Here is a 16,991-nt window from a genome sequence, read left to right as displayed (position 1 = left end):
TTGCAACTAAAGGATGCGCGGATAAAAGTTAAGCAAGCAATTTATCTAAGTAAGTAAGTGAGTAAGTTAGACAATGACAAGAATCATTACAAACACAACAAACATATAGTGGTTCGGTGCACCCCAGCACCTACATCCACTCCCCAAGACCTCTTGGAAATTTTACTATAATCCTACAGATTACAGCCGGTTGTTTTACAAGCTCACAACCCAACTTGTTGTTTTGCGAGATAACAACGAACTCGGTCGGTTTTCACAGGCTCACCGACTAGAACCAACTGATTGTTTTTCCGGGTTCACAATCAAACCCAGTTGGTTTTCCCCACAGGCTCACCAACCACAACCTTACAACGATTGTTTACCGGGTTCACAATCAACCCAGTTGGTTTTCCCAAAGGCTCACCAACCACAACCTAACACCGTTGGTTTTTTCCTTTGGCTCACCAACAAACCTTAACACCGTTGGTTTTTCTTTGGCTCACCAACAAACCTTAACCCCTTGATTCAATCCCTTGATTGAATCAAGTTACAAGATATTGAAAACAAAGTATAAAACAAAACAAAGCTTCTTAAACAAGCAAATATGACAATATAAACAAATAGAGTAAAGAGAAGCCCTCAAACGAGTTTTGAAGATGGAGGAGCTCGGCTTCTTCTTTACTTGATCCTCCTCTGATTTGGCATGAAGTAGAGGATCCCCGAGGCAGCACACGGATGGAGAGGAAGCTTTCGGATTCACTTGGATGCTCTTCTTCTCTCTATTTCGTTTTGGATGGCCCTTTTGTGCTTATGGGAGATTTCCTTTGTAATCTCTTTGAGATCTCTTTCCTAGATGATCTCTCCCACTTCCATGAGTTCTCCCCTAGCTCTCTTCTTATTTTTATAGCTTTAGATGGCGTGGAAACAAGAATATAGCCGTTAGAGACAAGAAAAAGAGCCGTTGGACACAGTCTGCATTTCCTGACAATGTTACCGTTGGGATCGGAGTCGACTCGCGCGATCAGGAGTCGGCTCGCCTGTTGCAGGAGTCGGCTCGTGTTTTACCGGAGACGACTCGGCCACTGTTCCAAATTTGAATTAATGTGCTTGCCTCGACTGGGAGTCGACTCGTCTTAACCTGGAGTCGACTCGCCAACTTCTGGAGCTGACTTGGCAATTTCGGAGTCGGCTCATCCACTGAAGTCCGTGGATCCAATTTTGAATTTTGTCCTCTCGAGTCGACTCGACTGTCCTGGGAGTCGACTCGAATCTCAGAGCCCGAACTCCCGATCCTCTGTCTTTTGGCTCGTCCAGTCTTGGAGTCGACTCGAACTTCCTTGGAGTCGACTCGGCTCTCAGTTTGCGAAACTTGGTCTTCTGCCTTTTTGATGTGAAGCTGTCTTGGAGTCGACTCGAGCTGTCTGGGAGTCGACTCGAATCTCAGAGGCAGTAACTTGGTTTTCTGTCTGTTGATGGTCGCGGAGTCTCGGAGTCGACTCGTGCAATGCGGGAGTCGACTCGAATCTCAGAGTCCCAAAAATGCTCTCTGACTTTTTCCTTGTGTTCCGCTGAGAGTCGACTCTTGCTTTCTTTGGAGTCGACCTACCAACCATCGGAGTCGACTCGCGTTCCACTGGAGTCGACTCGAATCTCAGACCCGAAAACTGCTCTCTGACTTTTCTGCCTGTGACTCCTAGGAGTCGACTCAAACTTCTCCGGAGTCGACTCGGTAAACATTGGAGTCGACTCGAAATCCTCAGGAGTCGACTCGAAGACTATTCTTTTGAATTTTTTCTTTGATTTTACTCCTCCAAATTGAATCCTTTGAACTTTAAGCTTGGGCCAATAAATTGTAGCTTTCTTCCAACTTGCTATGTTCCTTGCAAAATAAATATCTTTCTCCTTGCAACATAAACATTAGTATCTATACTTCAAGGTTTTGTGATCATCAAAATCAATCTATGAATCAATCTTTGGGTCATCAATCTCCCCCTTTTTGATGATGACAAAACTTGGAGTATATGCAATATAAAAGATATTGATTTCTAGAAGTAATACATAGCTAAGTTGCATGAAGTGGAAGACATATATATTTAAAAACATACTTCATGATAATGCTTTAGATTTAATCAGCTTAACACAATCAACATATTTAAATTTTAAGCTGATTTATATTCACTTCAAAGTAATAAAGCATTCTGAGTATATAGCATATACTTAGATATTTCTCCTCCTTTTTGACAACATCAAAAAGATAGTGAAACATTAAGTACAAAGATCAGAGCAGAACACATCGAGTGTGAATTCAAGAGGTTTTTTAATTTGATACCACAGATAGTTTTCTAATCAAGTGTAGGTGAAATCTTTCTTAGGTTAATTCAAGAAGTACCACAAATGATATTCAAGGAAAAATATGAGTGGAAATCTAACCTCTCTTCACTAAGTATGAAAGCTTGTTCATTTAAGACCTTTTGCCCAATCTATTAAGTATTTTATCAACATGAGAGCAATTTAATTAATTTTCAGAGTAAAAGATCAAAACTTATATATTTGGAAAAACATATCATCATGTTGGATCATTAATTCTTAATGACTTCAAAGTTCTTATATGATAATAAGAGCATTGGGGCACAAATACCAAAATATGAGTCTATGCAATTTTTGATACATCTTTGAGCTCTTTTAAAGACTTTCTTTTATTTCTTTAGAAAATAAACATAATTTGATACATAAAATAATGAATTGGCACAAAATAGAAGTTCTAAAGAGTAAGCCAATTAAAACTCATTAGTGAGGTTCAAAATAGATTTTCTAAGAGATACTCAAGAAAATTTAATACATTGTTCTCCCCCTGTTTTATTAAATTAGAGGCTCTTAAGATTTGTAATTTGGTTCATGAGTGATGCATAAGATATACTAACCAAATAACACGCCTCAAGGTGTATCATAAAGATTTTCAGATTTAAATTTCAGATGATACATATTGGAGAGTATTAGGATCACTTTTCATTTAGTATTCTTTCCCTCTCCTATAGATTTATGTAATTAAGTTCCATAAGACCTCTCCTTCTGAAATTTTCTTTCTCCCCCTCAATTGATCATTCCATTTAAGAGTTTAGAATCCTAAGATAATGTTCAATAAGATTGTCAATCTCAAAAATATATTTCAGCTTATCTTCATAAGACTCAAGGTTTGAGACAAGACAACCTTTATAGAACTCATCTCAAGGTATAAACTTATAATTAAAGCAAGTATTGTAATATAAGGAGGTTCATCAAAATCAATCCATAAAAATCAAGGTATGCATCAAAATAAAGTGTCTTTGGGATAGGATACTGAATATCTAAAGCTCCCCCTCAAAAGATGCATTCTTCTTTAATCATTTTAAATTGTTGAATTTCAGATTTTAGTGATAAACGTGAATAACACTGAAATTCTGTAATATCAAGAATGTAGAGTGATCTAGAATTATTCAGAATTTATAGTAATCACTCTTTCTAATCCTTTAAGAACAAGTTATGCTTTCTCCTAATTTTAGAGAAAATGTATAAAAGTATTAATCAGAAAATGATTCAATTGAAGCTCAATTTCTTTCAAAAGCATTTACATTTTCTTTCTTTTAGAGTCATTTGAGTGAACTGAAATATTTCTAGTTTTAAGATCATTCACTCTATTGATATTCTGATGGAAATCTTTAAGAATGTAGGAGAGAAAAACATATAGATGATCATTGAGGTATATATATTTATAGAACTCAATTTCTTAATCATAGTTTTTCACCAATGTATTCATGAAACACAATAAATCTTTTTAATATCAAGATAAGATCATATATTTAGAAATTTTTGTTTGCAATCAAGATCATCGAAAGACACATCATTTGGACCAATATTAGTACATTTTAACGATAAGAAAAGATATGTTTCGGATGCGTATCGGAGCAATCAACCAAGGCATCAAAATTAATTCTGTTTTTCTTAAATTAAGATTTTATTTAGAAATCATATTGAGTTTAAGCTTTTATACGAAATCAGATTCTGAATTTCATAAAGATTTTCAAAAGAGGCTTTCAAAGTCATAATTTGAGATATGGATCTTCCACATTGTAGCTTATCTTAAATCATTACGATTGAAAACACATATTTCAAGCATATTCAGAATATTTGTATTTATGTTGAATTTTGGTATGAGTTAGCACATTATATACCAAAGTTAAGCAAGTTGATGGATAAGACAAACTCAATTCATTTTGCCTAAATAGAGATATCCTTCTCTTCTCCTTTTTTTTTACAAATTTATTTAACTTTCAGATTTTAACGATGATTGTGAATAACAAATCTGAATTTTCTTTTCAATAAAATCAAACAAAAGATGTTATGTAGCATTTCAAACATTCAATCAAATTGTCCAAGTATGAAGCATTACAAAATATTGAGAACCCATAATTCAAGACATCATGCCACATGCAAGATATATTATGTGTTAAGTCATGCATTAAAATAATAAGAACAAGCATATCAAGGATCAAAATCAATTCTTTTCAAATAAACTCCCCCTATTTAAATATAATTTTGCACTGATTTCATCCTTAAAGTGTGTTTTCAAGTGATTAAAAATTTGACTTGATTCTTCTTATATACTTTCATTTACTTTGTCTTTCATTTTTAACTTTCCTATGTTCTATACTCTACTTGCTCCCTATCTGGTGGAGTTGGGAAGGGGCACGAGGTACTACCACTAGCCTCCCTCTTGTGCCGTCCCTAATATGCCCTACACCGAATAGTTGGGTCAAATAGTGCCGGGTACTACCACTAGCCTCCCCATTGGCACCATCCCTATGATGAGCAATATAGAAAGGTTAAACTATTTACTTTAAACTCTCCCTCTATTTAAGTGTAATTCATTACGGATTTTATCCCTTTCACAAGTCAAATATATTATGCTTGTTTTGCTTTTCCTTAAGATGAAGTATTTGCCTTTACTTAGATTTTACTTCTCTTGAATAATATCCATTTTCTTTTCTTTATCTCTCTCTCTTTTTGTTATTCTCAAGTAATTTACATGAAAGAGCAGAATAAAGAATTAATCTTATGTATCATATATATGTATATCATGCAAACAACATTTTCATTATGCTCATGGATTCATAACTTCTCACAAGTTATTTTACATCCAAAATTTTAAGCATATACTTGTGTAATTCATGGTTATGATATAGGCTAAGAAATCATTTAGTTTGGGCAAACCATGAAACAGTTTCTAAAAGTATAAGTCAGTCAATACACATATAGACATGATATCAAAAATTAATAATTAAAGAATTTAATCATGCCATCATAAGATTTAAGTTATTGACTTTGCTCAATTAATTTGTGAGAAAGGTATCTAAAATTACCTATTCATTATATATATTCTTCAAGCCAAACTAGATTTCTTACGTGTGAACTTTTGGCTGAAGAAGATTCTCTCTCTTGTTTGCATTTGAATGTTTGTTGTATCTTATGTGGAGGTGTCCTTCAAGTTGAAATCTCTCATTTTCTTGCTCAAGGATCCTGCATTATTAACAAAATTCTTTTCTTTCTTGAAAGAAAGTTATTAGTTTCTTCAAGATACAAAACATTCATATAGCATATTTCTTAACTAGGTAACTCAACCTAAGATATGATAATAATTGAATGTTGAGTCACTTTACTCAAGAGATTGCCTAAACATAAGCAAATATATGTCACTTGAACTAAAGAGATAGTTTCATTAACCAAGACTGTTCAAGGACAAGCATGTGAAGCAATAGGAAGATTCATCAAGGTCAAATTAATTTCTTATTTTCAACATCAATTTAGCTTAGATTCTATTTGCTTAAGATAATTATCAATAAGGCATGCTAGCTAAATTTTGATCAAATTGCCTTAAACAATTGTTTCTATCAAAATTCAGATTATGATTCATTTGTTATCAATAAATTATGATTCATTAGAGTTAGATTGAAGTCTTGCATAAGGGCACATAATGATCACACAATCTGGTCTATTAGGTGTATGATGAAATAATTATTCTATCATGCTTTTGATGCTTGTTCCAAATCACATATTGCTTTATCATATTGGTAATGAGTGTTTTCAAATAAGGTGGTTATTTTACATAGATTTTTTTTTAAATGAAATAACCACATAGACGTATATTCTACACATTCATTTGACAGAATATAAAGCTCATAAAGCAAGCAAATGATAATGGTGATCTTTACTTCTAATCATGCAAGAATTTCATCAAGATCTAATTCATCTTTTCTTGATTGAATCTTTTAGTAGTCACCAATTTTTCTTCATTAAGTGCATTTCTGAAAACTCAATTTGGTTCTAATTATTAACAAGTTTTCAGATTGTCATATGTAAAAGATTAAACATATCCATATATAATTTGATTTTAGTATCTTGATAATGAATCATTAGTCTCATAAAGAATAAACTGAATTGATATTTCTTTAACTAGAATCTTTTCATTGAATATTCTATATGCATTGCTTGATGAATGATATCCAAGGATAGAAATATCTTTATCAGATTTGGCATTATTTTCATAAGAATATATCAAGTATAACGTGTACGACTGAAAAATATGAAAGATATGCAGTAGTTCATTTTCTATTTTTCAGAAGATCAAATGGAGTTTTCATCAAAAATAGACCTAATAGAAACCATATATATGACAAGCAATGATGATAGCTTTTAAATGACTATCGTACAACATTGCCTTTTTCATTTCTTCAAGGATTCTATTAACCCTATTTTACTTATGGTGTTCTTTGGTGCAGAAATAATTGTATTCAATATTATTTTCTATGCACAACTTAATACAAAATTGGTTTTCAACACTATGCCATGATACTTCTTTTACTTTCATAGTTTGCAAACCTTTTTCATTTGATCCCTTTCACAAGATTTAGCAAATGCAGAAAATACTTTAATTTTACTTGCCAAAAACAAATCCAATGTAAGCTTGTGAAAACTTAGTGATGGAAACAACATCTTTAGATTTAGAACTTGATTCTTGTTTGTTTCCTTAGTTAACATGCATAGTAAACTTTGACCTTGCAGAAGATATTCTAAGTAAACCAATGACAAGATCTTTTGAGATTAGGTCCATACTAGCATAAGTTAATTTTATATGCCAAAAAGAATTCTTTGATCATAGTATTTATAATGCATATATTCAAAGATATACCAAGTACACATTTTCATATCTATGATCAATGAACAATAATGCCATGGATAAAAACTCTCAGTCAAGCATATAGAGAATTCATAGAGTTATTCTTAGGAGAATTGATTTACCAAATTATCCATCTATAAGTAAAGAAAGATGGAGTGATTTGGATATATTTTCTTTTCATATCAGAAATATCACTTATATCACAAGAAAAGAATGATTAATACTTGCAAGATGTGTTTTAATCAACTAATAAAACAATTTCAGTATGAGAGGATGCAAGAATTACTAATTTCATTATTTCTTCCATTTTAGTCACTTTTCTTAAGTATATTTTAAGTTTCATTCTTTAATATATGTCTAGAGCACCCAATGTCCAATTTAACATCTTTTGTTGGAGCCTTGAGTGCTAGACACACCTGCAGAAAATATTTAGATTTTCAACTTAGGAACCCAAGTTCTTTTGGGTCCGTGCAGGTTAGCTATTATTGTTCCTTTTGGAACCCATATTTTCTTAATAGCTATTTTGTCCATCGGCTTGCAGATTTTAGGGCTACAAGAAGTGTATTTCTGCATCTTCTTATTAAATTTAACAAACATGGATTTAACATGAGTGGTAGATAACCCTTCAGTTTTCTGTTTTTGCCTTTTAGGTTTATCAAATTTGTAATGTACAGATTTAGGAACAGAAGAGATTTTGCATAACCTTTGTTCCTGTTTATCAGCATTATAAGAATCTATTTTAAAATGATTAGAAACTGTTTTAACAAACATATTCTTGAAAGATTTTTGGGTGTACCAAGGTTGACATCCCAACCCAATATTATCAAATTCAGCTCTTTGATTATTTATCATTAGATTCAACTTTTCAGAGCTCAAAGTAAATCTTTCAACAACGGGTTTTAATGTGTCAACTTCTTTAGTTAATCTTTTGTTATCTTCTGAAAGCAATTCATTATTTTTCTTAAGTTTATCATGGCTTTCAGTGAGAAGTTGGTTTTTCTGATTTAGTTCTTGATTTTCTTTCCTCAAGTTCTTGTTCTTACAAACAAGTTCTTATATTCTAAATACAAATCAGAAAAGGCATCGTGAAGTTCATCAAATGTAAAATTGCTTTCAGTTTCAGCATGTACCTCATGTGCCATGAAACATGAATTTGCAATATGATACTGCTCTTCTTCTACACATGATGTTTCAGATTTGTTAGGGCATTCATATTTAACTTCAAGCATATTCCAATATCTTTAGCAGTTATGCAAGAAGATATGTAATTAAACTCATTCCTATCTAATGCACAATATAATAGGTTCATAGCCTTAGCATTCAGTTCAGCCAAATTTTTATCAAACATACTTTCAATTAATTTCGTGGGTGTGTGTAGGCCATTTGTTATGACATTCCATAGCTCATAGTTTTGTGATTGAGTAAAGATTTTCATTCTAGCTTTCCATTGAATATAGTTAGATCCATCAAACAGTGGAGGTCTGTTTGTGGACAGTCCCTCAGCAGGTAATACGTTATGTGGGGTTGTCATGATCTTTGGCTCTAGTTGGTTAAGACTACAAATAATATTTGAGCACCTGCTCTGATACCACTTGTTGCCCAGTAGATACAACCCAAGAGGGGGGGTGAATTGGGTCTTTTTAAACTTTTAGACTACTTCTAAAACTTTTCAATTAATTATGCTAAGTTATATAGATGCACAGTGAAATTTAAACTTAGCAACAGTTTGATGTATAGAATGTGACTAGATTGAATATGCTTGCAACTAAAGGATGCGCGGATAAAAGTTAAGCAAGCAATTTATCTAAGTAAGTAAGTGAGTAAGTTAGACAATGACAAGAATCATTACAAACACAACAAACATATAGTGGTTCGGTGCACCCCAGCACCTACATCCACTCCCCAAGACCTCTTGGGAATTTCACTATAATCCTACAGATTACAGCCGGTTGTTTTACAAGCTCACAACCCAACTTGTTGTTTTGCGAGATAACAACGAACTCGGTCGGTTTTCACAGGCTCACCGACTAGAACCAACTGATTGTTTTCCCGGGTTCACAATCAAACCCAGTTGGTTTTCCCCACAGGCTCACCAACCACAACCTTACAACGATTGTTTACCGGGTTCACAATCAACCCAGTTGGTTTTTCCAAAGGCTCACCAACCACAACCTAACACCGTTGGTTTTTCCCTTTGGCTCACCAACAAACCTTAACACCGTTGGTTTTTCTTTGGCTCACCAACAAACCTTAACCCCTTGATTCAATCCCTTGATTGAATCAAGTTACAAGATATTGAAAACAAAGTATAAAACAAAACAAAGCTTCTTAAACAAGCAAATATGACAATATAAACAAATAGAGTAAAGAGAAGCCCTCAAACGAGTTTTGAAGATGGAGGAGCTCGGCTTCTTCTTTACTTGATCCTCCTCTGATTTGGCATGAAGTAGAGGATCCCCGAGGCAGCACACGGATGGAGAGGAAGCTTTCGGATTCACTTGGATGCTCTTCTTCTCTCTATTTCGTTTTGGATGGCCCTTTTGTGCTTATGGGAGATTTCCTTTGTAATCTCTTTGAGATCTCTTTCCTAGATGATCTCTCCCACTTCCATGAGTTCTCCCCTAGCTCTCTTCTTGTTTTTATAGCTTTAGATGGCGTGGAAACAAGAATATAGCCGTTAGAGACAAGAAAAAGAGCCGTTGGACACAGTCTGCATTTTCTGACAATGTTACCGTTGGGATCGGAGTCGACTCGCGCGATCAGGAGTCGGCTCGCCTGTTGCAGGAGTCGGCTCGTGTTTTACCGGAGACGACTCGGCCACTGTTCCAAATTTGAATTAATGTGCTTGCCTCGACTGGGAGTCGACTCGTCTTAACCTGGAGTCGACTCGCCAACTTCTGGAGCTGACTTGGCAATTTCGGAGTCGGCTCATCCACTGAAGTCCGTGGATCCAATTTTGAATTTTGTCCTCTCGAGTCGACTCGACTGTCCTGGGAGTCGACTCGAATCTCAGAGCCCAAACTCCCGATCCTCTGTCTTTTGGCTCGTCCAGTCTTGGAGTCGACTCGAACTTCCTTGGAGTCGACTCGGCTCTCAGTTTGCGAAACTTGGTCTTCTGCCTTTTTGATGTGAAGCTGTCTTGGAGTCGACTCGAGCTGTCTGGGAGTCGACTCGAATCTCAGAGGCAGTAACTTGGTTTTCTGTCTGTTGATGGTCGCGGAGTCTCGGAGTCGACTCGTGCAATGCGGGAGTCGACTCGAATCTCAGAGTCCCAAAAATGCTCTCTGACTTTTTCCTTGTGTTCCGCTGAGAGTCGACTCTTGCTTTCTTTGGAGTCGACCTACCAACCATCGGAGTCGACTCGCGTTCCACTGGAGTCGACTCGAATCTCAGACCCGAAAACTGCTCTCTGACTTTTCTGCCTGTGACTCCTAGGAGTCGACTCAAACTTCTCCGGAGTCGACTCGGTAAACATTGGAGTCGACTCGAAATCCTCAGGAGTCGACTCGAAGACTATTCTTTTGAATTTTTTCTTTGATTTTACTCCTCCAAATTGAATCCTTTGAACTTTAAGCTTGGGCCAATAAATTGTAGCTTTCTTCCAACTTGCTATGTTCCTTGCAAAATAAATATCTTTCTCCTTGCAACATAAACATTAGTATCTATACTTCAAGGTTTTGTGATCATCAAAATCAATCTATGAATCAATCTTTGGGTCATCAGGGTCTGATTCCCTCTCTCAGACACCCCGTTGAGCTGAGATGTACCAGGAGGGGTCCATTGTGAAACTATACCATTCTTCTTGAGAAAATCTCGGAACTCTCCACTAAGGTGTTTACCTTCTCGATCCGATCGAAGAACCTTAATGAGTTTTCCTATTTGTTTTTCTACTTCATATCCGAACTTTTTGAACTTTTCAAAAGCTTCAGATTTGTGTCTCATACACATATCAATACCGTGAGTAATCATCGGTAAATGAAGTAAACAATTATTTTTCCTAGCTTGCACATCGAATGGGCTACATACGTCAGTGTGTACTAGGGTAAGTATTTCAGTGGACCTCTTCCCGTGTCCTACAAAGGGTAATTTGGCCATCTTTCCTTGAAGGTAGGATTCACAAATCGGATATGACTTGGAAGTCAATGAGTCGAAAGCCCATGTTTCTCTATCTTCTCCTATATGGCCAAGCCTGAGGAGCCACAAATACTTTAGATTTATCTCATCTCTAGATCTTTTGGATCCTATGGTACTCACTATTTGCTCAGATAATTTTATAGGTACATCCAAATGTAAGTGATAGAGACTGTCAATCATAAACCACGTGGAACCAATTTATTTCTCAAATAAATGGAACAGCAGTCTTATAAAAATCTTTTTGTGCTAAACAAGATACAGAAATCAAATTTCTGCTAGCAGTAGGTAACAGTTCCTAAGTATCCTGAGCATATCTGATATACCTTCTTAAGGTGTGTCACCCTTTCTTGCTTTTTATGCTTCCCATGTATGTAGGACAGTTCCTCTTGCAATGGCCGTCCACAATGCAATGAAAACACTTTCCCTTGCAATCGGCCCTTTTCTTGGAACTTTTTTACTTGGCCTTTTCCTGGTCTTCTGCTTCTTCGCAGGCTTCTTCTTCTTCCAGGTAGACTCTCTCTTGGAAGTAGAAGCCAACTCGACAGCGAAAACTATGCCCCTTGAACTCTTCAAGGTTCCTAAGGTAGTTACCAATTATTTAACAATTCTGTTTTGGTGCATACAGTCTTGTTCATATGATAGTTTACTATAAACTGTTCATATGAAGCTGGAAGGGATTGCGGGATCAAATCCGTTTGCAATTCCTTGTGCATGGTCATGCCGAGCTTCTCAAGCTCCTCAAAATCCTTTATCATGGTCAAACTATGATTATGGACGAACTGCCCTTCGCGTATCTTGGCCTTGAAGAGCCTTTTAGACACTTCAAACCATGCTGCGCGACTCTGTTTACCCTACAACTCTTGCATGTGATTCAATATATCCCTGGCAGTCTTCATGTTCTCATGCTGGCATTAAAGTTCATTGGACATTGATGCCATTATATAGCACCTAATTTTATTGTCATTGTTCGTCCACTTGTCATGCATCTTATGCTGATCAGTGATCAGACGGACTGGTAACACAGAAAATTCATGGTCTAGCACACACCCTAATTTCACACAATTCAAAACTATTTTGAAATTGCAGAGCCAGTCTTTATAATTGGGTTTGGTCAAACAGTGGTTCTTTAGGATATGAGTTAAGAGTTTGGAAGCTGACTTTATAATCCTCAGAGAGTAAAGATTCTAGTTAGAATTTTGTACTTGAACTCTATTTGTTTTAAGGACATTTAAAACAAACACCTCCCACTATTTTCTCGAATCTCTTACACTCCTCTGGTAGAGAAACGGAAACCTGCGACTCTAGATTTCAAGTGGGGTGCTACGGTCCCACCAATTTACATGCCACCTCACCTAACAGTTATTGATGACACATAAATGATAAGTGTACAACTCTTTGTACAATGCTTCTCAAGCAAGTTGTAGCCTACTTGGTCTCCAAGTCATAAGAACCTCACCTAACAGTTATTGGTCCCGTTCCTTGGTTAAGTCAGACCCACCGTAATTCCCGCAGAAGTAAAGTCGTCATTGGGCCCTCACCTAATAGTTATTGGTACCCAACCCCACCTCTACCCCACAACATCTTATGCCAATAGAGAGGTCCAGTCCCCCGATGCAACTTGCCCACTGTATCCAGCCGAGACAAATCAACGCCGGAAAGACCTAAGCAACTCTACTACGGTGGAAGACCTTAAGACTTAATATTAGGTAATCTAGTCTTAGTGATTCCAACTTTGAGCTATTCATAGGAGGTAATCGATCAATTGGCCAGGTAAGCAGGTGGGAGGCTCCCCTTACTCAGAGAGTAAGGTCCTAATTAAGTAACCACCTTTAATGCTTTCCTAGACACCAATTAGATCAATTAATCAAATATGGCTAGCTCAATGCATCGTTCACTCTCGACTGATTGAGGAGGTTTTAGGTCTCAAAGAATTTGCATTTAATGTAACAATCTATCCCAAACCAAATGTTATATAATTACATCTTATGTAAATGTCACATTGGTTCAAGTTTACATCCTATGTAAATATGAAACTCTTTCATATATTATGTGATTACATCTTATGTAAATGACATAATTGTTTCAGTTTACATCTTATGTAAATGTCCTATTTTTAAGAATTTTATTTACATCTCATGCAAATAAATTTTGTTTAACTAATACATACATCTCATGCATACATTTTAAACACATCCTCAAACAGGGGTCGACTCATGTATGCTTGGAGTCAACTCGAGTTAACCTTAAGTCGACTCGAGTTGACATCCTTTAATTATCATGAATCCATGATTTGATCATATCTTATTCATCTCATGCATATATAATTTTCCTTTTAAGCATAGGCATAAACAGAAAAATATATTTTTATGATCATGAATCCATGATTGATTCTTATCACATGCATCTCATGCATATAATTTCAGATCTGATAATTTTAATTTTAATCATGCTACCAACTGAATGTCTGATTATACAAGACATGATTTTTAATTGTTTCAATCTCATTGTAATTTAAAATCAACATGCAACATCATAAGAATAAAAATCAGCATGCTGAAATTTCTGAAATCTGAAATTTCAGCACGCAGAAAATTTCAGCAAGCATGAATATTAAAATTCAGATCTAATAAAATCCTAATCAAGTCTATTAATGTTAATCTTAATCCTAAAAAAAAACTTGGCTCTGATACCACTGTCGGTTTACCCTCACACGCGTTGCGACGATCGCAGCGGAAAGACGCGCGCGGGGTCGTTCATCTCATGAACGTCCAGAGGAACGTAGATTTCAAAAAAATTCTGAGTTCTCTAACTCAGAAGATCATGAAATCTGAAGGAAAGGATTAAAATTAATTACTTGATTAATTTTCAGATCTACAATTAAAATTATAAAGATCAAATCTTTACCTTTGAGCGGGTAGATCTTCACCGCTATTTGATGATTGTGGAAATCAGGTTCGCTTGAAGCCGCACAAGTGTCCGGCCTCTACGGGTACCCACACGAAGATCTGGATTGATCGAGGTTGCGATCTCACCGGGGTGCTAGCTCCCTTGCAGAGATCCCTTTTGATGGTTGGAACTTCTCTAAGCAATCAACTCTTGATTGTTTCCAAGAGGAGAAAGAAGGAGAAGGAAGAAACGCTTTCTTTTCTTTTCTTTACCATGGAAGAAGAAGGAGGAAGAGAGAAACACCTTTCTCTCTTTGTTTTCTTCCATGCATCTGATGAAGAGGAGGAAGAATCAAACATCCTTGCTGCTCCTCTTTTACCTTGCGGATGGAAGAAGGAAGAGAGGGAGAGATGGAGGCCGCTCGCCTAAAAAGAACCACCAAGAATTATCCCAAAGGGGGCTGCCCCCTTTTTTATTCTTTTTCTTTGAAGCCCTAGGTGTGGACTCCTCCTAGAAGTTAGGAGGAGCCGCACCAATGTTTGGCCAAAACGGGTCTCGCGTCCCGAGCATCCGGGACGCGAGTCCCGTCCATCCGGGTCGCGCATCCCGGTCATCCGGGATGCGGATCCCGGGAGCATCCGAGGAAGGGAGGGGCTCTTGCCCCTTTCTTCTAATCCTAATCAAATTAGGATTTAGGTGGCCCTTGGTTCATTGAATCCTAATCTAAGTAGAACCCAATTAGTCTCCCTATTTGATTCACATGAATCCTAATCTAATTAGGAGTCATCTTTATCTATTGGACCAAAATTAATTAGGACTCTAGGAATCCTAATCCAATTAGGACTCATATAATTTTAGTCCTAATCCAATTAGGACTTTTATAATTTTAGTCCTAATCCAATTAGAACTTTAGCAATCCTACTCCAAGTAGGACTCTAATAATTTGAAGTCCTAATCTAATTAGAACTCTAGGTGTCCTACTCCAAGTAGGACTCTTGAACCTTATCATATAAGATCGAGCCCAATTAATTAAGTCCAATTGATTCAATCAAATTGCAATCCAATTATAATTAATTCCTTCTTCAACTCACTAACTCTTAGTGGGTTAAACTAATTATCAATCAAATTGACAATTACAAACTATTGTGATTCCAATCACAATCCAACCATTAGATCGATCAGATCCTCTATTGTGTGTGACCCCATAGGTTCTATTCTGTCTGGTAGTGAGATATGTTGTGATCCCTATCACAATATCATTGAAACTCCTTTCAATGGGTTGGAACAATTCCAACTCTTCTCATTCGGGTTCACTGATCATCAAGTGAATGCCTCTGAGTCTCACAATCCACCAGTGACACCTAGCAGCATGTAGTGGCAACCCAGCAGAGTAGAATAGATGAACCTCTAGGTGCAGTTAGCGTATGATACAGTCCCTCTATCGTGGATCCCAACAGGATGGAGGTCATGGATAATTCGTCAAACCCCATCATCTGTCATATGTAAAATTTATTCGACTCCAGTTCGAGATTGGAAAACTCTTTTTTCCAAAAACTACCTTGGCCAAGGATTTACGAACTCAGTCTCATAAATCACATAGGATCTCTCCTAATCTATCAAGGTCGATAGATTCCATCTAGATGCACCCCCTACTCCTGCAATGAACCTACTGCAGCCAATCTGCACCACAAGGACCCAAATGGATAGGGCCCATGTTTATGTGCTCGTCAAACTACAGCAACCTCACTGTGAATAGCCGAGGCATTGCAGGTCAAAGGACCAGTCATACAACTGCAGCATCAAGTAAGTCACTGACGAGTGGATAGACATCCAAGTGACTACTTGCTTTGGTCACGCTCAGTACCCTTGTTCTCTATCAAGCACTTACACAATCACTCCAGTGTCCCTACACTGTGGACTCAAGACTCATCCATCTGACTAAGTGATCTGTGCACTAATCTCACCGGATCGATCACCGTCCCTCGTGATGGATCCATCGATCAGGAGCAATTCAGGAATTAATCACCAATGACACATGCCTCAAATTTTCAACTCTTGAGAATATGCGTCATCATCTTATTAATTCCTTGGACGATTCATGGACGCATAAGAACATGAATGAAAAGAATGCCCATCCTAATAAATTCATTATTAGGTCAAGTACAAATTTATGTCCCAAAACAAAATAATGCGTCAGCCAAATTGGCTTCTAGGGCATATTTCTAACAAAGTGACTACAGGCGGACAAACTAGAGGCTATGACCATAAGTGCTCGTTTCATAGGATATCCTAAAAAGTCATTAGGATATAATTTTTACGTCTTAGAGGATCACAATATGTTTGTGAGCCGACATGCCATCTTCTTGGAAAAACAGTTTATCCTTGATAGAGGCAATGGAAGGAAAATTGAGCTTGAAGAGAAAGTCTCTGCAAAGCAACGAGTCATGGATTGTATAGAATCTATTCATACAGAGCCAGTACACATTGTTCCTCCACCTCGCAGATCTAGTAGGGTCTCCCATCTTCTTGATAGATACTTAGGTATGCTTGAAGAGGATTCTAAGAAAATGTTCCTCATGGGAGATAGGGAACACATACAGGATCCCAAAACCTACGACGAGGCGATATCAGATATCGATTCCGAGAAATGGCTGGAAGCTATGAAGTCAGAATTAGACTCCATGCATTCCAACCAAGTCTGGACTTTAGTGGATCTACCAAAAGATATTGTACCTATTGGATGCAAATGGATCTACAAAAGAAAGATAAGTTCGGATGGAAA

This window comes from Phoenix dactylifera, unplaced genomic scaffold (assembly GCF_009389715.1).
Source record: "Phoenix dactylifera cultivar Barhee BC4 unplaced genomic scaffold, palm_55x_up_171113_PBpolish2nd_filt_p 000867F, whole genome shotgun sequence".
Taxonomy (NCBI): domain Eukaryota; kingdom Viridiplantae; phylum Streptophyta; class Magnoliopsida; order Arecales; family Arecaceae; genus Phoenix; species Phoenix dactylifera.
The sequence above is the reverse complement of the archived record's forward strand: the minus strand, read 5'-3'. Positions refer to the sequence as shown.